The sequence below is a fragment of the Ammospiza nelsoni genome, chromosome 2 (genome assembly GCF_027579445.1).
Source record: "Ammospiza nelsoni isolate bAmmNel1 chromosome 2, bAmmNel1.pri, whole genome shotgun sequence".
NCBI lineage: Eukaryota > Metazoa > Chordata > Aves > Passeriformes > Passerellidae > Ammospiza > Ammospiza nelsoni.
This window is the reverse complement of record NC_080634.1, coordinates 7,798,091-7,826,076: the sequence shown is the minus strand read 5'-3', so window position 1 is coordinate 7,826,076 and position 27,986 is coordinate 7,798,091. Positions and strand designations below refer to the sequence as shown.

At 35.7% G+C, this 27,986-nt stretch overlaps 1 long non-coding RNA gene across 1 annotated transcript in view; it reads right to left on the bottom strand.

The window, feature by feature from the left end:
* Positions 1 to 13,130: 13,130 nt before the first annotated feature.
* The window catches only part of LOC132070145 (uncharacterized), a 66,408-nt gene continuing 51,552 nt past the window's right edge, over positions 13,131 to 27,986 (bottom strand). The window contains exons 2-4 of the long non-coding RNA XR_009417889.1: positions 18,379 to 18,509; positions 14,860 to 15,008; positions 13,131 to 13,347 (exon numbers count right to left, since the gene is read on the bottom strand). This is a non-coding gene — a long non-coding RNA (uncharacterized LOC132070145). The remainder of the gene's footprint in view (positions 13,348 to 14,859; positions 15,009 to 18,378; positions 18,510 to 27,986) is intronic.

Sequence of the window (27,986 nt, the reverse complement as noted above, 5' to 3'; positions counted from 1 at the left end):
TTGCATCAGGGTTTTTATTTGCACAAATGCTTGTACCAGCACAAAATCTTTAAAATTTTGAAACCTGTTCAGACATTAATGACTACAGGTTACAGAGACTGCTAGTCCTACTTTGTAATTTTGTTTTATCTATTCTAGAGAACGCTAAAAAAGATACTCCTTTAGCATATTCTTAATTCTGTGCTCTTTATTCAAATCCTTACTACTAAACAAAAATAGTGCTCATTTTGGTTTCCCTTTCATCTGGATTTTCTGGATGCTGAAGTCTCATGTCTGGATCTTTTCCAATTTATAAATATCTGAAAAGATGTTAAATAAATAAAAAACAATTAGGTTCAAGTGAGTGAAATCTACCTATATAATTTATACAAAGCTGCCACTTCATTTTTGTATGAAATTTGACATTTGCAATATTATAATTTTTTTAATGATTGTTGCTGAACAACTACGTCAGGGCCTATAGGTACACAAGGTAGCTACAGAAATTGTGGTATATACTAGGTATTGGCTTTGTTTTATTGTTTTTCTTGCCTCTTTTTTTAATTAAAAAGATCCAAATCCATTCAAATTAAGGTGGGGTTATCCATCTTTGTCACAGACTTAGATATGGGATAATTCTAAATTGGAAGTGGCCTTCTAGATCCTGGGGATATCTCAATTTTTTTTTCCTTTTAAATCAGGGCAAGGAAGAGATTCCATCAATAAATGGTAAAGACTTTTAAGATATCAGAACAACATACCAGTAAATGGCCTGGTTCAAAGTACAGAGGTCTTTTTAAAGAATTTCATCTACAAATAATTTTCATTGATGATCAGAAATTTTCCTGCATAAGTAATAATAGGGAAAATAAGGGAGAAGAATTTTTCATGGAGAAGTAAATGGACTTTTTATTCTGCTGAATTGATCCCTAAGATCTTTTGGATACTGAAGAGACCATAGAGCTTGACAGATTCATGGAAAGGACAGCAAGTCCTTAGTTAGCTTATTCATAGAACAGCAGTCTGTGAACAAACATGAAAACAAACAACAGAGAAAATCAGATTATACCTGGAATCAGTCCAGGAAAAGATAAATCATCAAACATCACAAGTATACCTCAAAAAACCAGTATTTCTCAGTCTGCAGGTGCTGCAACTCAGGCTTCACTCATTCACTGTACTGGATGCTTGCCCAAGCCAAGTACATGTAGCTGTTGTTGATCCTGGAATTGCAGCAGAAAACTAATTTACTCCCAAATTTTTTTTCTCTCCACAGATTTGTAAAAATTTATGTCTCATATACACCAGGGAATTTTCCTTTGTGTGCCAAAGTGTGCAGACAGCCTGAAGTGGTCCATGAAGAAAATGAAGAGTTATACTTCAGATCAGATAGAATTAAGTGTCATGTAATTTCTGAAGAATAAATGGCAGAGAAAATGTGCAGGAAGGCTGGGAAGGCTGACAATAGGGAAAGCAATGGTGGAAATAGTAAGACAAGTGATGCATAACCAACATCCAAGGGAATCAGTGCTTCTTAAAAACCTGTACTACCTCCCTCCTCTCTGTCACAGAGCTTTGTTTCCTAAATTTGGAGCAGCATTGCTTGACACATAGCAGTAATGTAAATTACTGATCCTTCTTTCTACCTGGCTGCTTGATACAGATTTTACAGAGGATGAAGCTAAAAATCTCACCAGGGAGAAATCGCTTCATTTTTTTTCTGAAAAGTAACGTATTCAGAACTCAGTAGCTGAATGTGAAAAAGGAATACAGCACTTCCCTGCAGGTCCCCTTTCCTGTGGTTACTATTAGCAAGGATCCACTGAGAATAAGCTGTCGAATTAGAGGGATGAATGTTCACTTAATAAGAAAACGCTGGAATTTCATTAGTATGGCAATATCTTCATGTTGCTGCAGATACGAGAGTGTGTGTCAGGGTTTCTTTATCAGTCATCTTCCAAAGGATTTAAATTTAATGGGTGTGATTAAACTAAAGGGAAAAGTTGCTTTGTTACAAACTTTAATCTAAAACTTCTAGTCAGGAGCTGATGGATTTGATTCTAATGCACACATATAAGATGCATATAAATAGTAAAGAATAAATAAGAAACCAGAGCTCAGCAGGGTTTTTTTCCCCCTCTTCCTTCCATCTTTTGATTTTTAAATATCTAAATATTATCAGAACTAATCCAATAACCATAAAAAAAATATTCAGAGCACCAAGTGACTATGTTAAGCACTAGTTTTCATGCACTGGTTAGCCCTGGGGATACTCAACTCTGAAAAATTATGACAGAATTTTGTGTAATTTGTATGCACACATCTAAATCCTTAATAAGTGGTCATGATCAGGGACTTAGGTGTTTAAATTACAGCAAATTGCAATCAAATTTTTAATCTGCGTTTAATTACATCTTAAATATTACATCTGCAAACCCATAGTCCCAATTTAAATGAAAAGGAATGTTTTCAGCAGTTTGGAACGCAGAATAAGAGTCACTGTTCAGTGCTCTGAGTATCTAGTCTAGCCAGACCCTGTAGAGAGTAATCATTTAAAGTCATTTTATTTAATTAGGGAGGCAGTTATATGTGTGTCATACCAGGGTTTTTAACACGGTTAAATCATGAATAAGTATCAAAAAATGTACACTTAGGTTTTAGATGGTTCATCAGTAAAGCCAAACAAAATCAAAACTGCTTCACGGTTTAACCTTAACTTGTAATATTTCAAAAAATGACAAATAAGCAGCTGAGCACTGTGTCTGCAGAATGGCCAGATTACAGAAGGATCACACCACAAACCTGAGAGCCTCAGGTCCCAACACAGTCTCTACTGACCACCTTTACTTGACATAATTAGGACTAACCACAATTGCAGGATTTGGAATGGACTGTTCTCAGAATAATTCAGTTTTTTATTTTCACTGGACTCCTGTATAGAGCTCCTAAGAATTCCCATATGAGGGACAGGGAAGTTCTGATGGCCACTGACTGGACAGAGCAGTAACACACATCACACATCTGGAGATATGTGTTTTGAACCAGGTATCAGTAGCACCAGATATCAGTAGTGAATCCAAATCTATGCACAAATATATGATATCTATATATAAAGTATTCTGTACATACTACAAATATATATATACATACATATATGTATATATATAAATACATATATATGTATTTTGTATATATTGTTTCACTATATTTCATACATACATATATATATTATGCACACATGGGTACATTGCCTCCTCTTAACCACTTTATATGCACTTTATAGGCACAGAGAAACTACTGAATACCAATTCAGTAGGATTCTGTAACATCCACAGGAAGAAGGAAATGCAGAAGACTGTGTGGGTTACAAGGAGCCATTATTTCCTTCAACAGCTTCTGTCATTCCTGTCATTTTTTTTCCTTCAACTTTTGAGAAAGTTTGACATCACTTCCAGGAGGTTTTGAGGATAGAGAATTAGGACAAAGGTTCTCGCAAGCGTAACCTGGCAAACATAGGTTTGCAGCTGAAAAAAGGAATAGAGTATTCAGTAGATTCCAAAAGTCAGGAGCAATGGATGAGGCAACAGAGCGGGGCAGGAAATGTTCCTCGAAGTTTGGTGTTGAATTAGCCCTGACACTGGAGGGGTAGGTCACCAACAGGAAAATTATTTGAGCATGGTACAGCAAACCAGCATTAATTATGACAATGCTCCAGGACTACATGTAGTCCAGGACTGGTAAGCTGCTTTTGGTTTAGAAGTTAGCTTTAGGACATGAATAATAAGGCAGTAGGATTTTTAGATTAAGAAAATGCCTTTGGTTGGTTTAGACAGATCATCTGTCTATTTAATGCTTTATTAAAAACTTTATCCTCTTCAAGTCCTTACTGCCAATTAGTGTCAATTAACATAAATTTAATCAGCCTTCCTCTGCTCCCAGTATAATGCTGTAAAAGCAGTGTAGTTCTAGCAATTCCTATGTGATTTATACCAGCGTAAATGGGAAAAGAATGAGCCTTAATAGGTGTGCATTAAAGTGCCTGTTCCTCAACCACAGTTTGTAATGTGCCCCAGCCCAGGTAACTAAATTCCTGTGGGGCACATTTAAGATCATAAGCTAGACTTTTACTTTAAGTTAATCCAAACAATTAGCTTCTCTGGCAGAGCCTTGCAGGCAACTCTGAAGAGGTAATATTATACAACAGCTTTAATTATGAGTAAACTAGATCACAGAATTGCATTAGCAATTCTGAACCTAACTTCGCTTGGTTAGAGTATCCAATCATGTTTCATAAAATAGAACAAAAGAGAAATCAGCATGGGTACTAGAATAGTGTTGCTGGCATGGCAAGTACTGCCTGACTGGAGATTTGGAAGATGAGGTGCTTACAAAATAGATAATCATGAAATCTGAAAGTTTTATACTGGAGGATTGAAATTGAAAACAAAAAAAGTAATTAAAAACATTGGTAAACATCAATTACCTGCTTTCAATACATTTGCCTCCCAGATTTAAAGGCTGTGTCTAAAGAGTAAAATATATATATTTTAAACACCTATTTTAGTAAATCTCAGTTCATATACAATTCTTCTTTGTCTTTTTCATGTAGTCCTCAGAGTATCACAAGGCCTGCATGAAATGCACTATTTCATGCAGGCCTCTTGATATTAAGCATCAAGTCACAAAAGTTAAGCATTAATTCACAAAAAGAATTGAGCATAAATTCAAAAAAATCTAGCCCTTAAATACCCTTCATTAAATGACAGCAATCTGTGAAAAAAGTACCTAAAAATACCAGAGAATGAGCAATAATTATAATATAATAAAATAATACATAAAAATACATAACAATATGGATATGGTTTGGGTACTATGAACATACAGCCAAACAAAGATGGCAGAACAAGTGTCATGCTTCTAACTTAATAGTTAGGATCACTTGACTTTTCAGCCTTGGCACTTCTTTATCTAATTCTCAAAGTATTAACCTCTCAATAAACTAAACATGATTAAACCAGAGAAATTCTAAAATTAAAAACCAATCTCCTTTATCTTTCTGTAGCAATTTGATGGCTCAGAGCCTCACAAACAGGAGGCTTGTCTTACCTTGGTAAATGGTAACAACAACAGCCAGGAGCATAAAACTATCAGTGGAGGGAAGAGACAAATATTTTCATAGAGAAATTAAGTTATTTTTAGCACATCAAAGAAATGTGAAGATTCAGTAATTCCTATATTAATCCTGGGTAATGACTGGGATAAGTTTAAAGTCACCCCCATTTTTTCCTCATAGGAAAGCTGTTGGAAGTGAAGTTTACAACAAATTAAAAACCCCAGGTCCTTTCCTGCACTCTTCCTTAATAAAAAACACAATAAATTGAAGAAATTTTTTTGGAAAGATTCTGGAGTATCTTTCCTTGAGAGGCTTACAATTTTGCAGAAAACAAAAATACTTCACATGGCGTTTCACTGAAGGCACAGTTTAGATACATAAAACTCATATTCTTCTTGAGGGACAAAGCTTTCTTGAGAGGATTATCCATAACAATTAAAGTAGGAAAGTTTCAAGGGTAATTCAACTTTTACTAGTCCTAGCTATAGTCACCAAATTTTACAAAAAGCTCCACTCCTACTCAAGAGCATAAATGAAAGATCCAGGTTCCAAGAATTACCTGGAATTCATCAACACTTTATGGCTGCCACACTCAAATATTTGATAGTGAGCATCTCAGGGTGATGGAATTCTTTTGTTGGCTGTAGAAACCTAAGAAGAAAACAAAATAATTTAAATTTACACAGCTGTAACAGAGTAAAGAGAAACAAGATTACAGCCTTTCAAAGAAAGAATGAAGTTAAATACAGTCTGAGACAAGCATCTGAGGAGTGCATCAGGAAAAAGGTTGTTTAGCAACACTAATGGGAAAATATTAGATAGCTAAAAAGAGACCAGACTTGTGAAAGAACTGGCCAAATTACAAAAGCAGCGCAGACATTCCAATGATCTCTCAGGGTCTGGCCTCACATCCTTAGATGTTGCTAAGTGATTTTCTTTTTGTGCCATTGTGATTTGAAAAGCACAAAATATTTCAAGTACTCTCATGATTTACCAGTAGTTTAGCCTTAATCAAGCTGTCCTGCATACAAAATACTTCCCTCTGGTTCAGCCACAGAAAAAAAAAAGCTGATATAGTAAAAAACAGAGAAAGATCACTGCTGTAATTTACCCTTGTCCAGAGACAAGTACTCTTTACTAGTTTTCAACTTATTTTCAAGGATATTTTATTAAGATGCTTGCTTTCTTTTGGACTCTAATACCTTAGGGGATTATAAAAATAACTACTTCAAGTTCTACTGCTTTATTACTTTCCTCCAATTTTCTTTACTAAACTCATTACTAAAGGCAAAATTACACTAAATTTTAACACAATTAAAATATAAAGGTGCTTTCAAGATATTTTATCATCAATTCATTGTTCTGGTAAAAATTATCACCTCAATGTAGTGAAGAAGTACAAGTAATTCCTCTTTTAACCTACAATCTAAACTATCTATTAAAAATGTTAACTATGAAATCAAGTATTAAGCTTTTTTTGTTTTCTTCTAAGTCTGAATATCAAGTTTTGGGAGTTTTTTTTTAGTAATTCATATTACTTACCCCAAAAAAAGCCTGGTAACCTGTTTTCTAATAGTTTTATAGAATAGTGGGCAAGCATGGAAAAGCTGGCAGTCTTTGTATGAGTCTCAAACAGTCATGAGCAAAACTGACAGCAAAACTTCCAAGTGGAAACCCTTTTTTATTACTTTAATTCTGCGTGGCCTTGGCAGCTGCACAGCTCAGGAAGGTTTCATAAAGTAGAGCAATCAGAATATTTTTGGAATGCAGTTGATAGCATTATTAACAAGCTTGCTAGGTCTGTTTTCTATACCCACTGCCAAATCAATTTGCAGTACAGTCATGACTGTAACCAATTTCTTACAGTTAACAACTAATCCTGAATGAATCAGAACAACACAGCCCATTAAATTCCTAATTATACATATGTACATACATTTAAACAGGCCTGGATGTAGCCCATATTTTCACTGCACTGAAGTAGGGGGAAGACATCGAGTGATGTTAAGACTGTGCATGAGCCCTGCTCAGGTTTGCAGGATTTGTTTAGAAAGCTTGAAATGTTTCTTCTTTTATGGCCTCTGACTCTCACATCCTTTTTTATTAAATATGCAGCTCTGTCAAGCCTCTGACATGCAGCTCAGGTAGACACATTATAACAATCACAGGGTGAAATCAGGATTCTTTGGCTAACTGACTGCAACAAATATGGGAACTGACTATTTTAGACATGTCCCCATTGCCTTGCCTTACAGAAGATTGCTGACCTGGATAAACACCAGCCCTGCATGCCAGAGAGCATCAGGGTTTACAACCAAAACAGAAAAAAAAAGTACTTCTCTTGGAAAAAAATACTCTGAGTTGTAGTAGTCTATGGCAGTCTTATTCAGACTACAGCTATATTTAAAAAAACAAAACTAAAAAAAACCAAAACCCCAAACTTCACTCTTTTCTCACACAAGCATCCAGCTTATGTTTACTTATTTTTCTATTTACATATATTCTATTCTCCTTTTTTCTGTGATAAAACTTTAATAGCCAATGAAATATAAATCAGATGTATGTATAATTTATTATTTTAAATACATATTTTATCTTCAAGCTTTTTAAAGAGGAAACTATTTCATCTTTTTTTTTTTTTTTCCTTTAAGGTCTCAGTAGTTTGGAACATTCATGAATAAAGCATGCTCCAAGCTGCATTTACATTTTTATAGTGTGTGCTGGAACAGGATAGATCTTGTTTTCTACTTGCACACTTTTAGGTCAACACAATTGTCACAGAAACAAACCTTACAGAAATCTCTGGGATTTCATAAACATACTATTTTATTATTTCCCAGCACCTTGGACACCTCCCTAATGTGCTCACCCTTTCTTTGGTCAGAAAGTTGTAATGCTTTGTAGATGTACAAACACATCCATGCTGGTACCTCTCAGATATTTCTTTATTTATTCCCATCTCAGAGCCAGGAAGGATTTAGGTCTTTTGAAAAAGACAAGTCTTAATTCTATTCCAGAGTAATTCAGAGCTCTTCTGGAGATGGATTAATTTATCAAGTAGGTTTAGTTAACTCCTACAGTTAAAAGGCCACATTAGGGTTTCAGTTGTTTGAAAATGAAAGGCATTTCTTTATTTTAGAACTATGTGGACCTACACCGATGCATTTTGGATTAGAATTTGATTATTTCTATCTTACATCTGCCACACATCTCTCAGAGCAAAATGCAGGTGGTCTATTGAAATTAATCTGCCCTGGGAAATATACCATATAACTTTTGGGTTTTTTAATTTTCAATAAAGACAAAGCCCTACAGGCACTAGTTTGATTCAAATACCTTTCAACTTTTCTAAAAGCATGGTGCCATCAGCTATGCCTTTCTGTCAGGACTGAAGATTTCCCTGCATGAAATTTCATCTTATAAACAATCTTATCTTTTCATGCACTTTCCCCCTAAATTTTGAAGTATTTGCACAATATAAAAAGTATACTGAAGATATGCATTTATGGAGAATTTAACTTGTAATACAGAGAGACTGATAAAGATGAAACAATAATTTACTATTAATAACAAGTAATATCCAACCTTTGTGCTGATATTTTTGCCAGAACTCTACAAAGAGACAAGTATTTTATCCTCCTTTAAGAAATTTCATATACACAATAAAACACAAGAAGTTTTGAGAACAGAAAATGCCTAAAGAATGAATAGATTATATTGCAAGAGTAGAAAAATATTTGAAGACAGTGTAAAATCATTTTGCAGTTCTCCCACAAAATTAGATCTCTCCCTAGTGCCATAAAGTCTTAAACTGTCTATGCAAAAAGGAATATAACAAGATATTTCTAAAACTTTCTTTTTCCTACAGAAAAGCTTATGCATGTTCGCTTAACCATTGTTAAAATAATGCATGTTTTCTCATATTTGTTAAGTGAAGCATCAAATTACTAGCACAATTCATTTTTGATGAGTCATTGCACACTGTGTGAAGTGGCCAACATGAAAATATTCTCAGAGCTAAAATTACAATTTGCATTCTCAGGGCAAGTGTTCTGCAGTTAATTTGTATTGTGGATACTGAAATCAAAAACCCCACACCAAACTCCCTGCAGCTCAGGCAAACTATTCACATCTTTGAAACATCTTCAGTCAGCCAAAAGTGTCTGGCATGCATTTACAGTCTGTTTGCACAAGGAGGATTCAAAACAAGCCCTGACTGAAATCCCATGGCTAAATAAGCAAGTTCATTTGTTGCAAGCTCTCTGGAAAAGGTGCAGTGATTAAAAGCAAAGCTGTGCTGATATGTTGTGGCATACAGAACTCTCAAGATTCACAGTGGGTGACAGATTTTGGTACTAGGGTCTATTTTCTCTCCAAGCTCTGGCTCAGTAATCAACAATTTCTTCACATTCTTGCACTGCAACTTTGGAATTTACCAATTGGGGTTTTTTTCTGGGCAATGGCGGCTTTCTGTTTTCACCTTCCTTTCCCTTTTATGACAAGAGTATTGTCTAGTGATCTTGATCTCAAGAAAATCATCTGTATCCTCCAACTCATTCTTCTTTACTGACTTCTCCCTGAAGTCTGAAATGAGATCTGTCATTTCTCCTATTTTCTCCCTACTTTTCTTTCCTTCAGACTATGCTTCACTGTGAGTGAAAAAAAAGCAGCAAAGTTCAGAAAGAGTGCAACTTTTATAAAGAAAAGGAGGTTGGAGTAGGATTTGCTCATTATTGAATTATCCAGAGGACTCAAATTATTCCTGAACATAAAGGTCATCACAGCTGCAGGGCAACAAACCCAGCTTTGCACAGCCAGCCAAAACAGACTGTTGAGGTTTCCTTTTCAGCCTTGTCACCTGCAAGAGAAAATGATTCCCTTTATTTTGCTGGACAGACAGGAGGCAAGCAGCACATGCCACTGCTGACTGAACTGCAAAAGCAAAACTGACAAATCCTGGAGGAAGAAGCTGCTATTATAAAGCCAGGCACGACTGCTAATGCTACCTTGACTTGCTCAGCTTATACCTGCTGCTGCTGCTCAACAGCCCCTGAGGCCCAAGTGACATTACCCTGGATTCTAAGGCAAGACAAAAAAGAGATTTATAATTTTATCATAAAAAAGTAAAAATAAAAAGAGATTCTTACAGAAGACTCACCACCATTGCAGGTTTTGTGCTGTGATAAATAATCAGAGAAAGGCGACTGCGTTAAAACTCAGGATGTTTCTTGCAAGTAGCAACACTATTCATGACAGCTAAATGAAGGAAGAAAAAATTGACAGAAATTTCAGGGCTGAAAAATCAAAAATTAAATGTAACATTGGTCTCTGGCATTTCCCCTTTTCTAATTTGTCATAATAATTATTATTATTGAAAAAAATTAGTCTTACTCTCTCCACAGGAATAAAACAAAACCCGGAAATTGTTTTCCAGTTTCCTTTAAAGCACTGCAAAAATGCCACTCATTCTAAAGGGTACTTTGTAGACTTAATCTGTGTGTGTGCATATATATATATACATATATATATATATATATATATATGTACACATACACACAAAACCATTCACACATATACAAGTGCATCGATGCAGATACTCACAATGCAAAATAATCCATTACAGCAGTTCCCTTTTCAGAACAGAAAGGCTGCTTTAAGACCTCTGGACAATTTAAGGAAAAAAAATAGTATGTTATAGCTTGTAGTTTTAACATTTATTCTTTTTTGTCACAGAGTGATTTTGTTTTGAGGAAAAGCAAACACTTCTCCAAAGTTTAAGAGTATGTTTGTACAAGCATCCTAAATTTCTAATGCTCTGCCTGGGCTGGTTTTAGATTAAAAATCCAAGCTGGCCTTGTAACTGTAACTTGCAATATATCACTGTGAAAGAGAAGCATAAAAAGCACAGCCACGCAAGTTAAGATTGGCATGTTTAGACTTCCTCTTGATCTCAAGGGTTCCAGGAACAGACCTGAAGCATTAATATTCCGTCTGGGAACGTGCAAAGCTCAGTTTTTGCTGAATTCACAAAATTAACCCAGTAACTTTACAGAGGAGTTTGATAGAGCTTGAAGTCCTTGTAGCTGTGTGAGTTTTCACCAGTAGAGGAGGTGCTGCTCAGTTCCCAGGAGCTCAAATTCAACTGCCTTTTTTATGATTTGCAAAATAAAAAAAAAAATTAAAAAAGAGAGAAGCTGAAGTTTCAAAAATGCAATATTCAAACTCTTCAACTATAACACTTTACTTGGAGCAGAAATGTTGAAAATGGTATAAAATCAATCTGTTTCTGCAAAACACATACTAAAGTAAAAACTGTCTTTTCTCACTCAGTCTCACCAAGCCGGGTGCTGCAAATTTGTATCAAAAAATCCAAATTAAAGGAAATTTATAACCACAGAGTAATTCTACTGTTTCTTTTCCTTTTTGATAATTTTCATGATGTCACCTTTGGAGAGAAAAGTGTTAAAGGAGCGGCTCTTGTGCCTGTATCTTTATGTACAGTTTAACTGAACTTAATTGATACATTCTCTTTCTGTACTATGCCATAACAAAATTAGAGAATTATTTTATAACTAGAATGCTGTTTTTAGACTTTTTTTATCTTAAAACCTTTACTCAACGAAAATATTTTCTGAATAAAATTCAACAGTGGCTATTATTTATTGATTAACTTGAGAAATTATGAACACAATGAAAAAACCCATCTGCCTTTAAAATAACGCAGAAGCACAAGGGCCTCATTCTCACCCAGTTATTTCTGGCTTGCAAAATCTGGCAAAAAAAATGGATCTGTCACATGAAAATTGGTTGCTGTAAGTGAACTGTGAGAAGTTTATTTTGTGTTCTTAGTTTCTTCAATCTCTAAACTCTTCTGTGTGCTGGAACTTTATTTGCTAACAGAGATATTTTGACCTTTTGGTAGTTTGTTTGGGGATTTTTTTTTCCTTTCTGATTTTGGTGGTTTTGTTTGGGTCCTTATGGACTTTTTTATTTGTACTTCAAGAAGGAGAACCAAAGGGCTTTCACACAGGTTTTTTGTAATTTTGTTTTTAGAAGAAACTGGCTGCTCTCCCCTGACAGTCTGTCTCAGTACTGCTATCATCAAATAAAAATTTGATGATTTATAGAAATTGAAAGCATTAATAAGACAGAAGTTGGAATCTTGAAAGGTTACACAAGGGTAGGAATGAAGAAGAAAGTTTGCTGGATATCTTTCTGCCTTCATTCTTTTCCTCAACAGAGAATGAATTTGTTTAGCAGGAATAAAAAGGATTAAAAGGTGATGCATTCTCACTGAGAGGTGAGGATGCAAAAATGTGTGGCAGGAAAATAAAATTCTATGTATAATTTTTATGCCATTATTTTGTCATTAGTATAGGTGGTTATGGCTGTTATTCTGATTATCAAATTATTGATCTAGAAGTTCAGATAATGACACTACTTATCTACTGCTTACCACAGTTTTCTGTACATGACATTTCTCATAATATATATTACCTGGAGTTTTTTTAATTGATATTCACTGTGGCTGTAGTAATACCTTACTATGTTAAATAAAAAGCAAGCTCAGACTCACAAAGGCAAATAAGAAGGTTCCTGATGATTGTAATTAAACAAGTTCATTTCTTCCAGGATTTGCCCAGGCTGTCTTGGCAGTCCAGCAATACCTGATTGCCATTTTTATTTACTGTAAAAAAAGCCTAATAATTTCTGTGAAGTAAAAGTAGCCATTTGCAGTAGGAAAAGTATTGCCTGACTATACCCTAAGGAAGGAACATCCAGCCCCACAATCTTCAGAAGCAGATTAGCCCCCAAAAAAGTCATTACACTTATAAATAAATTCTAAAAAATAAACAAACATACATATATAATGAAAAGAAAATCTTCATATATCAACATAAAAATCCTTTCCATGCCAATGGGATTTGCAAAACAGAATATTCAGCGAATCCATGATGGGGACCGAAATACATTTAGTCTATGACTTCAGAAAAACCAAAATAATTAATTCTTCTTTAAGTTATTATAAATTTTGAACATATACAGAAAGCATTAAGTATTGCCATTATGAAGGCACAATTTCTCACAGCTAGATACTGTTGGGAGAACTCTCCTGTTGGAACATCCAGGAGCCACTCTGGCAGCCAAATCCTTACCACCTGAGATGGCATTCACAGTCAGTCCAGCTCACAGTCAGCTCAACACCAGGCGTCCCACAGCAGAGCCTCAGAAATCCAGATCCTTAAAATAATTTACTGTTGGTGCAAAAAAAAATCAATCAACAAATACATAAATAAGTGAATGAATGAAGAACAGCACGAGTTGGTGTCTCTGAGGAGGACCAAGAACAAAGCAACGCTTGGGTTTTTATATCTTCAGAATCTAAATATGGGATAATCTGGAGCCATCCTTTCCTGCTGTGTGTCTCAGTGTCCCTCACCTGTCTGTGCCACAAATCCCTGTGTCCTTTGTTGCACAAAGGGTCAGCAGCAGTTCACAGCCCTCTCGGCCCAACCTGCAGCTCCATCTGCAGCTCCACCCCGAGCGCAGGATGAGCTCCTCAACTCTGAATTCCTTCCTCAAACATATCCACCAGTTCCCAAACCAGTAAGAAAGCCTCTCAATAAAAGGCAAGCAGGCCTTAACAAGCAAACATCTCCTTGAGCCTGTTCCTAGGAGGATCCGAGACCTTGAGGGTGCCAGGCTGTGCCTGACCCCCATTAATACCCCCAGCCCAGCCTGGCTGTCCTTGATCATGGCTGAGGGAATGGTTTGGTTAGGAAGGGAGGGCACTACATAAAACCAAGATATGAACTATACTGAACAGGATTTGCCATTCTCTGTGCTGGCAGTCAGCCATGGTCAGGACCACAGGTCACAACACAATGTGGCTTAACCACATTCAGGCTGGGAGGAGGCCTGGCAGAGTGAAGATGGAAAATAAAAGGCAAGCAGGTGCCTGGAAGAGAACTAAATCAGAATACTTGCCAGGACCTGACCTTAACAAGCAAACATCTCCTTGCTCCCATTCCCAGGAGGATCTGAGACCTTGGAGGTGCCTTGAGGGTGCCAGGCTGTGCCTGACCTCCATTAATACCCCCAGCCCAGCCTGGCTGTCCTTGATCATGGCTGAGGGAATGGTTTGGTCAGAAAGGGAAGCCACTGCACATCCCCATGGCCCTCCAGATCTCACCAGACACGATGTACCCTCTGAGGTGGCTCTGGAGGACAACCTGGTGTCAGAGCCTTTGCCACACAGGCCCAGAGCTGAACAAAAACCAAGACATGAACCATACTGAACAGAATTTGCCATTCTCTGTGCTGACAGTCAGCCGTGGTCAGGACCACAGGTCACAACACAATAACCACATCCAGGCTGGGAGGAGGCCTGGCAGAGGGAAGATGGATGCAATAGCGGTCAATAGCATTAAACACAGCACAGAGGGCTACCTGAAGAAGCATGGATGTAATCGACTGGCTTATCTAAGGACAAATGAAAGTAATTCAGCAAAACAACAAGTTTTGCTTCAGTATTATGCCCTAGGTTGCCAGCAGATGACAGCAGGTCCTGGTGGCTGCCTCAATAGCTTCTAATCATGAAATACAACAAGTGAAGTAGGGCAGCAGCAAGGAAAAAAAAAAATCAACAAAAACCAAACCACTCAACACACGCAGGCACTTACCTTCCCGAGGAATGAATTGAGAATAAAGAACAGAAAGAGTTAGATTCCAGTTTTTAGTTTCAGTCAAGTGCTTTTTTTGTTTACCTTGAATAAACCCTTTCTTGCTAGATTTGAGTGCTCAGGAGAGTGAAGTCAATCTTGGAAACTGAAGTCTTTTATGTACACACCCTGGGATAAAAAACTGCTGCTGGGTGCAGGAACCAAAGCTGCACTGGCCGATTGAGAATCTGAATCTGAAATCAAAAGACACTTTTATCATTCTCTATTTGCCCTCTATTACTTTTGCATGCTTTTTAGAACTTTAAAAAGATGGGAGTAAGTTTAGTATAATTTTTCCAGCATATGATTACTGGCATAGCAGTTATTTTTAAATTTATTGCAATGTCTGTGCCAGCTTTGTTTTGGTGCTTATATACAGTGATAAATATTGTGGGCCATTACTGGGACACTCTAGAGTGGCGAGGCTCCCTGCCACATCTAATTCTGGGCCTGGAGGGGTCCATATGAAATGGATAAAGAGTGGAATGATGCCAGTAAAACTCACTTTAGCTATGACATAAACCAAATGCAAAATCAGTGCTGTATGTAATCTTTAGAGAATTGTTTCTGTTGTGGCAAAAGCATGATGGTATATAGTAAATTACATTGATTTGTGGTTCAAGACAGCTCAAACCTCTGTTTCTTTTGTGTAATAATTTTGAATTCTGCTACTTGAAGGGATTAAACAGGAATTAATTAAAAATAATTTCAAACAACAAATCTTGGAGGTTTTCTGAATATAGTAGATGGTCTTTTTAGAAAACAGGTTTGCTACAACAGCCACATTTGCAAGCTGTGAATAATGTTTACCATCAGTATTTCAGCAAGTTGTTTATCTATAGGCAACTAATCTGCAGTTTCCAAAGTAAAAATGCCCTTCTCAAGTTACATATTTTTCTCCCTTTTCTCTCTAACCTATCCTATTTTATTTTTTTTTGCTATGGAAATTCATTTCTACTCTAAAGGACCACAAAATACTGCTTTAGGTGAACAACTCAATTCACCTAGGCCCTGACTTAGAGCAGGCCATCCGTGACAACCCTAATAAATTGTGCATTAAATTGATTTAATCTATATTTGAGACATAATTTGTCCTGCAGAATGTTGTGTCTGCAGTTCACTCATGGTTTTATTTCATTTGCTGTTTTGTGGCTTGCATTGCTGCATATTTAGGAGAATAATTTCTGTTTTCCTGTCAGAAAAAAAGCAAACAAACTAAAACAAAACCCTACTCAATTTCTTCTGAGATTGTTTTTCTGATCACTTTTACTGAGGGCAGCACAAATAGCTGAATTGAGAGGTCTTTTATAATTCTTTCCATACCAACCACTCCAGCACCTGAAGCCTTCCACTTACAGTTTTGCTCCATCCATAGAGCATATCCAGAAGGGCACTCAGTTGGTATAAAATGGAATTTACTATTGGCAACAAGAATTCCCCTATTAGCTGTGGTTGGTGCTAGTTCTGAATTTGTTTGCCACTGAATACTTGACATAGAATTAAAATAAAAAACAAAACCAAAAACTAAAACCAAAACACCCCAAAAAAAACCAAAAAAAAAATGAAACAACAAAACAACATGATATAGAAGAACATCTAAGGATTTTATCCTCTGATGATCCTGAAATTTAAAATATTCAAAATGCAGAGACACACATATATATTTTTTTTCTGTAAGTAACTTTTGCTACCATGGAGAGAAGGGAATCTATATATTTGACTGAAGAAGCTGCAAACCAACACACAACAGAAATCAGAAAACAGATTAAATCAGAAGTTCTTTAAAACTCAAGATAAATGTTAAAAAATCCTTAATTTGACTTGACACCACAAAGACAACATGCTAATAAAGAAAAAGTAATTTCAACCATAGGAAATGGCACTTTTTTTTTTTTAAGAGTACAATGAAATTTCAATGGGATCTATTTTCTTTTTGAAGCAAAATTCTTAAAACACTGACTCTGAGCCTTGTATAATGTGAGCTTCCACAGAACATACCTATTACAAAATGTTCATGAGAGATCCTCCTCCAAGGCCTCACAGATCCTCACAGCTCTTATTTGCAGGCAATTAAAGGACAAATCATATATTTAAGGAATATAGGAGACCTGACACAACTGCTAACCTGTCCATTTACCATACCAAGGCATACAGATAGGTTAAACCAATTCCCAGTTCAGTTGCATTCTATAAACTTTAGATCAGTTATCATGGAAACATCAATAAATAAATAAAAGATTATCAGTTGGATGCTTTTGTAATCACAAGCCTGGCTCAAATCCGCTTTGAGATTTAGCCAAACGAAATACATTAATGCAAACTATGTATTTCAAATGAAGACGCATATCTGATTCCTAAACTTTTAAATTTAAGAAAGCCTTTTGCAAATGTACTATTTTATTGAGGATTATTTGCTTAAACAAATCTAATAACTTCAGCATGTTCTCCCATTTGCTAAATGAAGCCATAATAATGTAGGAAAGTATGAAGAGAGTGTAAGATTTTATTGTTACTGGTTTGGATTTCTCCTATTTTTCTTTAATGCCTTTTTAATGTGTGCATTAAGCCCATGTATCTGCACACACATACATATATAAGTACACACATAAACATTAAATATAAGAATTGAATCTCTGTGCTAACCAGTCGACCTTGTTTCCCCATGCAATTTGTTTCAGGTTCAGGAGGTAGGATAGAAATATGACGTATCCCAAATTTTAAATTTGGTTTAAATAAAGATAACATCCTGACTCAGAAGTCCCATTCCAATTTAATACCAATTCAGTTGCAGGTCCCCAGTTACAGGTATTTATTCTCTACATCCAACCACCAGCTATACCCAGCCACTTCCAAGGAAGTTGGGCTTTGGAAATTCTTGTGGTTGCTCTGGAAGACAAATGTCATAATAATGACCAACAGCACCAAACATTGATGCGTTACCAACACATTTCCAGCTGCCAAAGCAAAGCACAGCACCATGAGTGCTGCTATAGGGAAAGTTAACTCCATCCCAGCCAGAACCAAGATTGAAATGTACTTTCCCCTCTGAAATACATGGTTGGGTTCAGTGCTTTCCATTTGAAGCAAAAAGCTTCACAACGCTTTCATAAAGCTGCTGGCAGAGTTGAATTGAAAATGGTGCTTTACTTACTTGTGTTGGCACCTGTCTGCAGCTGAAACCTGGAACACGATAAATCCCTGAACCTTGCATGAGCAAGGGGGCAAAAAGGGGGCAAAAAGGGGGCAAAAAGGGGGCAAAACGGGGGCAAAACGGGGGCAAAACGGGAGCAAAAAGGAATCTTAGGGGAAAGTGAGGAGATAAAGTGAGAGGCAGAGCAAGGGAGTTCTGAAGACACACATTAAATATTATCTGATCTATATTTGCAAATGATTCTCATGAGTTCATCCATGTGGCAAATGCTGATGTGCTGCCTTTAAAGTTCCTCATGAATGCATTTTTTAATCTAAAGTAAAATCTCACACCAGCAAAGCTCTTATTTAGAGCATGAGAAAGTTTCTCTTTGTTCTAAAATAAAACTCATAGCCTCCCCCAAGAAACATTACCTCAAGAAATATTCATTTGTAAGAGATGGTTCAGGTGCTATAGAGCTTTCTGGCTGATTCAAGGTTGTGACAGTGCTCAGATATTGCAATGGTTCTGCATTGTATTCCAACAGATGAACGTGTTACTAAACCTGCATGAAAGGTAGAGTTGTTATTCAAGCTGCAATATCATTTTTTTGCTGCTTTGCTGGCATAAATAAGTAAAATCTCACAGTGTATGTCTATTTTTTCCAGCCTTCCTTCAGACTACTTTTATTCCTAACACAATGAGGCAGACTTCAAGGAATGAAGGTGAGGGTGTTGCTGGAGGTCAGGAGAGGCACATGTACCTCTCAGACCCACCAGCATTACAGTGTGTGTCAGCACACACTCCTTTGGCTCCTTGGGTTTGATGCTCTTTTTTGTTGTTGTTAAAATATCTGCCTTCTGGTAAGCTTACAATTCTGCAAGGGTGTTGTTTGCAGGGTTTTTTTTATTTGAATTTTCTTCTGCCTTGACATTTATTTTCCAGCCCTTTGATGCCTCAGTATGTTGCCCCTTCCTTTTTCCCTGAGTTTCCATGCCTGTATACTTTGAGAGAAGTAGGTTTTATGTTTTGCTTCAATTCTTTTTATTTGAGTGCTTCTCACTTCCCACACACTTACAATTTTTATTGATTGTGCTCTTTTTGTTACCCACATTTCCACCATCCCAAAGCATTTCCCCCCCCTTACAACAACTCATCAGCAAAACAAAACAGTAGCTTTCAGACCAAATTAGTGATTACACCAAATAATACAGGTGAGAGAAACTTATGCTGCATTGCATCAGGTCCCTTGAAAAAGGAACTCGTAAATAAAAGTTTAAGGGAAATTCTGGGTTAGGGAAAAGATTCAGGATAACAAAACATGATCCTTGATAGTTTCCTTATCAGTAGCTATGACAGACATATTTTAGAACATTTTTAAAGCCTGCTAAGTAATCAGGACTGAATTGTTTTGCAAGCTGGGATAACTCCACTTCTGGGAGTGCTGAAACAACCAATATTTATATCTTCCTCCTCCATGAAACAATCTGTTGCAGACTTCCCCCAGTTCATCAACATCTTCCTAGGAGGGTATCTCTAAAAAGACATATTGAAAGCTTTTCCCTGAATTTTCTGTTGAGCAGGTGGGCTGTGGGATGGTTTTTGTTTTGTAGATATATTTTGGATTGTTTGCAAAAGCTGTTTGTTACCATGCCATCTGATGGACAATTTCTCAATGTGCCATCATGACTACAGCATCTGCTCTCACCACAATGTTTCTTCTAATATGAATCGGTCTAGGAGAAATTCATCACTGCAATGTATTATTCATGTTGATAAAAAAGGGTTGCAAACTATCTCAAAAGGTGAAATGGTGATATTGTCTGAAAAAATACCCTTTTACATCTCAATGCCCACATTTATCACTCTGTTTCCTGATATATCTTTTTCCCTAAAGAAATCAGCATGTGTCAGCCCTCCAGACTGAAGCAATGAATAGAAATTGTGTCACCATGTTCTGACAAAGATTCTTCAGGACTTGTTCTCCTTCATTTGGTGTAGCAGGATAGCTTAAGTGTGATTAACTTACCTTTAAATGCACAAAAGTTTATGGCACACAAGTATTAGTGCATTACCAGTGATTGCCAAAAAATTACACTGCAGGTGACCATCTGGGATAGTGGAGCCCCACAACAGCAATGTGAAAATTCAGCATTTCTTCATTTCTTACTCCTAGTGATTTTTATTTTCTTTCAGAGAGAGGTTACAGTGTTTCATCACCTAATATTTTAATATCTGACAGCCTTCTAACATTTTGCCTGGGGCAGAGAGGAATAATTTACAGAATCACTTAGGTTGGAAGGGACCTTTTGAAGTCATTAAGGACAAAATTCCTTTGCTCAAGCAGGGTCAGATAGATCAGGGTGTCCAGCATAACAGGCAGCTGAGTTCTGAATATCCTCAAGGGTGGACACACCACCACCTCTCTAGGCAATGTCTGACCAACCTCCCATTTGTAGTTTTTCTGTGCTCAGATGGAATTTCATGTGTTTTAAATTATGTCAATTACCTCCTGTTCTGTCACTGGGAGTCAGTGGGAAGACAATCTCTCCCTCATATCAGTTCACTACTGTCAGATATTTACCCACATTGCTAAGATCCCTCTGAGTGCTCTCCAGACTAAAGAATCTCAGCTCTCTGTTTCTTCTTAGAATTCCAATAGACTATTGGCCTTTCTAAAACCATTATATCTGGAATTTGTTAACAGCCCAAACAAATTTTTCTCCTACTAACAAGAACATCCTCAGCTATAAGCAATGACCTTAAAGCATTCAAATCCAAACCTTACAGCTGCATAGATAACCTTAAGAAAGATACAGTTAATAATATTTCTGTGTTACTAGATAAACGGCGAAGTACTAAAAGAAGTCCATATCACTGCACACTGAACAACTGTGGCAGTTTTTACAGTGTTTTTACAATCAACTGTGAATGAATTTTAGATCCTAAATTCTGTGCTGACCTGCTGTAAGCAGCTCTGTGCTCAGACAGACCTGATGGAGTCTTCTGAAGCTGCTTTTAAAACCAGACCCACCATCCTTAAGAGATTGATGCTTGTAAATGTCACATCAGGCCCATCTGGAGAGAGCTTTGGAGAGCATGAGGTGTCCTGTGCATCCAACAGGGCACCTAAACCCTCTAGCACAGGGAGACTGCTCCTGGGGCTCTGCACAGGCACAGGGGCTGCCAGAACCACGACTCACAGCAAGCTCAGAGCATTTATAACTGCGTTAGACATCATCCATTAGGGATCTCCTCACATTCCACATGAAGAAAAAAAAATCTTTGTACTCTCACATGTAAAGAAACAAAACATACTCTTGACAACTATCACCATTTTATCACGAGTCTCAAGGTGTCTGATTTTCTTAAAAACCACAAGTCTCTGAAAGAGGTATTTTATGAATGCTTCCATCCCCTGTATCTCTCTATGCATGCACACATAAATACATAAAAGTAGAGCAATATATACACACACATAAAGTTTCTTATGTGAACACACAAGTGTGTATAGATATATATTTATGTACTGCATATATATGTTTTTATATAGTGTATATAGTTATATATATGTTATCTATAAAAATTATATATAATTTTATATACAAAATTATAGATATAATTATACATATAAAATTTTATATATAAAATTAAAGATATAATTATACATATAAAATTTTACATATTATTATAGATATTAAATAATATATATAGTGATATATAATTATATATATGAATTATATATATTTATATATTTTTATATATTTATATATAATTATATAAATATAATATACAAATATAAGATACATAATTATATCTTATATTTTTGTATAATTATATGTAAATATATGTAATTATATAATTTTATATATTTATCTATTTTAAAAGATATGTTGCATATACACACACACATACATATATATATGCATATATACATATATATATATATATACATATATATATGCACTTTCACATCCATATATTCATATTTTACTAATCCTTCCTAGGTAAGGAAGCAAGTTTGGAAAGTCATGACTCAGGTCAGCCTTGCAGCCCAAAACCAGAGCCAAATAAATGGAAAAAAACATAGCGGTAATCTGCTTATTGCTATTTTTAACAATTCACCCTTTTTCTGTCCCCACAGGATCCAACAGGCTTTCCAATTTGGAACTTGAACTAGGGAAAATGTTAATTAACAATGGTGCCCTCAGTTGTTAGCTCGCTCTCAGCACACTGTGACACGTTGCAGTTCACACGCCCTTGTTTAAGCAGATTTTCAGACTCTATTTTCTTGCTTAAAGTAAACCAACTCTCACAAAATGGACACGCTTCTCACAATGAAAATAACGTTAATGTGATGACAAGGAAATGGCAGAGGTGACAGTTCTCCTACTCCTAGTAACTGACAAGATTTTTCTCAATCATTCTAGAAGGCAACAATGATGTAATCAACGAAGTCTGTAGTCATGTGATTTTAACCCTGGTCTTGCCTAAATTTAATAATAAATGTTCAGAGGCCTCTTCTTAAGAGCAAAAGGCAAAAATCTTGCATGATGGAAATGGCTGAAATACAAAGAAAATAATATGGCAACAAACTATGAAGCATTCTCTTTTTTCAGCATATACTGGTGAAAATACTGCAAAATATTGCTGATTTTTATAAGTTTGCTATACAATTGGCTGAAATTGCTAGTTTCTAACACATCTCAGTTTATAGTATTTACTAGATGCTGTTTCAGTATTGAAGTACATTAAGAGCCACTGCTTCTTGAGGCACTAAAGAGAGTAAAATATATTCTTCATGGTGACTTCTTCAACAAAAATAATGTTCTATGGAAAAAACTTTGCAAATGAAACCACTGATGGAATGGCTGCTACTACTAAAATAAAAAAGTTCCCAGAGTAAGGTTACAAAAAGAGCACCTCCCATAGAATTCACTCACCACATAATTTATAGAGAAATTGCTGCAGCAAACAAATAATAGCCAGAAATGCACAAAATTCTACAGTATGCCACCAGTGTGGTGAATTTTAGCAAGAGATGTAAATAACACAAATTTTACAATATTTGTATTGAGGTGGGGAGTGACCATGAAAATCTTTTGCACCATACATTGGTTTGCCTGTCATCTCACATCAAAGTGCTTAAAAGAGTTGTCAAAATTAAAGATAAGTTATTCATTTTTTCTTCTAAAAAGGACAAGTGTTCTGCATTTGCTGAGCTTTTCTGTGCTGACAAGTGGTTATCAGCAGATTGCTACATGGCAGATATCAAAAAAAAAACAAAAACCAGACTTAATGTGTACCTTCAAGGTAAAGGTGATGCCTTAACAATGAGTGAAAAATTAACTGCTTTTCCAAAAAACTTCATGCTATGGAGAGAGCATTTTGACAAGTGAAGTTTGGAAATAATTCCATTGTTAAGGGATTTTATTGCTGAAAAGAGTGTGTCGTTTATGAAAATTCTCATATCTGTATACATAAAAAAGCTGGAAACAGAATTTTCTACAAGTTTAAAGTTTCTCAAAGAGAAAAGTGTCAAAAGGTCTTGAAGCCATTTGTTAAAAATATGAAAATGCAGTACCTTTCAAATAAATTGCAAAAAAACTGAATTACATTGTGGTGGATAAACATTTACTAGATGAAATTTATAATGAACTTGATTAATTTTTGAATGAGATTGAAAAATGAGTGTCATTATTTAGCAAGCATGGAAAAATGATGCATCCATGCATTTCTGAGCTATCTTTTCTCAGCTATGGCAGTCATTAAAAAATATCAAAATTTAGAAACAGAGTTTCAAATTGCTCCAGCAAGATGTTACACCAGAATTCAAAAAAATAATTAAGCATATTAAGCCATATTGTTTACAATACTGATTATTAAATATTTTTCAATTAGTTTTTTTGCACTGTTAATAGAATCATTAATATATCCTTAATCTTTACCTCGTGTCTTTTAAACTTCTGTTTTTGAGTTGTGCTTATAATATACATAATTATTGCTACTAGATACACGTATAATATATAAATAACTAAGAAAATATATATATATGCAACCAGGGTGTATGTTTAAAGATATTTTACTGATAGAGGAATATGATCAAAAATGTTGTGAGACCACTGCTACAGTCCTATAGTAGTACTCATCACCCCTATATTATTTTACTGTTAACTTAGACTTTAGTGTATATAGTAGCTGTTTTTTAATTATTTTCTTACTGGCATATTTTTGGAGACTGAGCATTCCAAAATCTTCAATCATAAGAATCAGAAAGAAAATTAGTGGTTTTAATATTTAAATTAATTGTGTATGAGGTTTGCATCTTTTTGATCTTGATTTTTTACACACCTTCCCTGACCAAAATCCCAAACCAATCCTCAAAAACAACCATCCTACTTTTCCCAAAAAGTCCCATGAAAACTCCTGAGGAATGACTCAGGGATTTTCAGGTTATCTATTTTCAGGTCTTGCCTGACACTGAGGTAAAGTTATATTTTGTCTTTATTTACAGTCCAAGTCATCATCCAGATTTATTTTTTTTCAAGTGTGAAACCTTCAATACAAGGTAGCTCAAGTGTCTGCTTGTATTTATGTTGTGTCTTCCAACTGAAAAGGTACTTTTATTTTTTGTTGGGTTTTTTGTTTGTTTTGAATTTGCTGACATCCAAAGAGATGATCCTTCTAAAACAATGCATAGAAGTGAGAATATAGAGAATACAACAAACCAAAACAGAGAGGAAAGCTGTGAAATATTTCAGGTAAGTAAAAGTAGTGATGAAATCATCTTGCTAAAAACAAGTGATGTTGCACAGAATGTTAGGAGATAAAAAGAACCTGGGCTATAAAAGAGGAACTTATTAAGGGAGTATTCCAAACTCCAAACCTCTGTAACATATTCTGTAAAAAGACCAAGAACTATTAAGAAATTCTTTGTTGAAGAGTTGCATATTCAAAAGATTTCTGCTATTACACATTGATAAGTTGTAACATATCAGAGCACTTCAGGGAAGAGAAAAAAAAAGAGACCTATTCAATATACTAGAGATGATAAAATAAGGAAAAAAATTAAAAAGGGGACATCTAAACACTGTGTATTTTTTTCCTCGGGGTTCTCAGTTATAAAATAAATAATTGATTTTTTTTTCTCTTAGGTAAATCAGTATAAACTAACAATGATCCTTCAACATTTTATTTTTTCACTGTTGTATTCTTCATTTAAGAAATTCAACTGATTCCACTTTTTTCACTGAGCTGTAGAGCTTGGCCTGTACAGCACAAGGAAGTACAAATGAGAGAGAGAGTAGTCAGTGAAATGTCAAGTTAATCAGTTAGGTTTTTTTATCTTGCTTATAATATGTGGTTTTAACCAGACATGCAATAGCACTTCACCACAAAGTTGGGAAAACTACTAAGTAAAAAACCTGGGGGATTTGTTACTTTTGCAAGAAAAAAAAAATAAAAAAACCAAAACAAAAAACAGTCAATCAACCAACTTTTTTAACGCTTGGGAATCCACTTGGTCACTCTCAGGCTGCGAAACGCTCGAGGCTCGATACAAACCAGGTTAGATGTTCCGGCAGTCAGCTGAGGATGTAAATCCTGCTGGGCACGGGCAAGAGCAGGAAATATCGCAGCGAGGGAAACGAGCGGGAGCACAGCCCCGAACGCTGAAGCTGCAGCCGGCCCTGGGGGACTCAACCATCTCCTGTGACCAGGGAGCACCACTCCTCAGAGAATCCGTAATGGGAAACTGGAAACCTGGCAGCTGGAAGGACCAAGTCAGGCGTCTAATGGCCCAGAAATTTACTTACAGAACATGGAATTGTCTCAGGGAGAACACAGTGATTGCCCTTTATAAATATGTATTTGGAGGAAGAGAATTTTGAGGGGAAAAAAAACCCCTCATTCCCTAAAAAAAATACTCCAACAATAAACTATAAAGCACTACAAAAACCAAATTAATAGATTTTTGTATTATTTAAAATTGGAACTGTATTGCCAGCTGAATCTATATACTGTAAAAAATATATGGCAATACTTCCTCATTCAACAGGAGGTTGCACTGAAGAACTCAAATATTTTGAATTGAATGCCTTTTGTCCTAACACAAATTTTTAGATGTTCACTTTAAAAAAATAAACCTAGAAATGAGACCCTGAAAGACTCCCTCAAGTTAAAAAAAGGCTTTATATGTTTATGTTTCTATGTTCCAGGAGGACAGGAGTAAAAAAAGAAAAGGGGGGGGGGGTGGGGGAAGAAGGTGGTATTTTGGTCCAAAGTTCATTTTACATCAGAACATGCAGTCAAGACAGAGATTTGAGAAGCACATATTACTCAGTAACTCCCTCATTTCAGCTTCAACTAAAACCACATTTTTTCTTGACTATTTAAATTCCTTTACTGCTCTTGTCAAACTCTCTCTGCACAAAGTTCTGGGTAAAATTAAACCATTTTTTCTCCCCACCCTCCTGATGAAAAGAGGTTTATAGATCCTGGCCCTTTTTATGTTATGTCTGATCTCTGAATGCACTGACACATCATTTCATATGTCTCTGATTTAAATTCAAAGAATATGCATCCTATTGTTGTACTACTGTTTTTTCATCAATAGCGTATTTTTGAAAATGTGTGTTGCTTTTTTTTTAAGGATATTCTCCTTACCAGAACAATAAAGTACCATAAATCCACTCAGTAAAGGATTACTTTTGTTTTTATGCTTTATTATCTGACACAGCCTGAAAACCATTTCCTGTCACAATAAAAAGAAGTCATAGCACAATTTGCATACTTCTATCAGAAGGTGTTATCAGAGTAAGCTTTTAAAAATTCTTTTTCCATTTTCCATATATCTGCTGATTCCTATTTCATCGTGTACCTAACTATACTAGATGTACACAGCATACAAAAATCTGTGGGTTTTGTCAGATACTACAATTTAAGCTAGAGTTAAAGCAAGTTGAATTTTTTCTCCCTTAGGAAAGAAACCAGTGAATCAGAGACTGTTTCCCTGTTGTTAACAGCATTAGATTACCATCACACAAGAAACCTGACTAATTTAAAGCTATAAATTTCTTTATGCTGGTTTATTTTTTCTCCCTGGATAATAGTTTCAAGTTTAACAAAACAATCTGTACTTTGAAAGAAGATATGTAAAGGGCTACTGAAGGAAGGGAGGAAGGGACAATTTTCAGGGCTATTCTCCTCCACTACATTTTGAGTTAAATTATTAGAACCCATGCGTTCCTTTTGCTTTGTGCAGAATACAAAAAACCTCTCAATCCACAAGAAAACTCTGCCTTATATACTAATTAGCTCTTCAAACCTTGCATCTAATGAAGAAAGATTTAACAAAACTCAGTGGCAAGCTCCTTATAGGCCACCATATTTTGTAAAAGAACCTCTCCATGCATCTAAAACCTGTGATAAAATTTGTTGTCTTTTAGGATGTTATGATGGAAGTAATACAAACCAAATAAATGTATTATTAAATTTACATAGAACTTATGTTATTCCATTCCATTTCATTCCAAGTGCATTTGGAGTGGTCTACAAAAAAATAAAAAGAAACAACTTGGTAGTTGCTTGGTTTCAGAAATGCCCAAGGCACCAAAGGATGTTTAAATGTTTAAATTGAAGAGAAAGCAATAAGAACTGACTAACTCTGTCTTGGATGACTTGTGTCTCTCTCAGATCCCAGACTTGATTAACAGATTCAGTTAAGACTCAGTGGTCTTCAGCAAGGTAGTGATAAAAGATTTTGTATCTTTTGAAAACAAATTAAAAATCCTAGATCTTTAAAATTACTCTTGCACATATCATTCTTTACCCATTTTAAATTCTATACAATACTTTCAAGAGTAATCACTGGAGAAACATTCCCTTCCTTTCCTGCCCAGAATTCCTAGTCAAGAAATATTTCATCTTGGTTTGAGGTATTTGTTTCTTTTTGTTTGGTTTTGTTCTTCCTTGTAAGTTTCCTGTTTTGTTGGGGGCTTTTTTTGTTGTTGTTGTTTTGGAGCTTAATTTTTTTTTTCTTGTT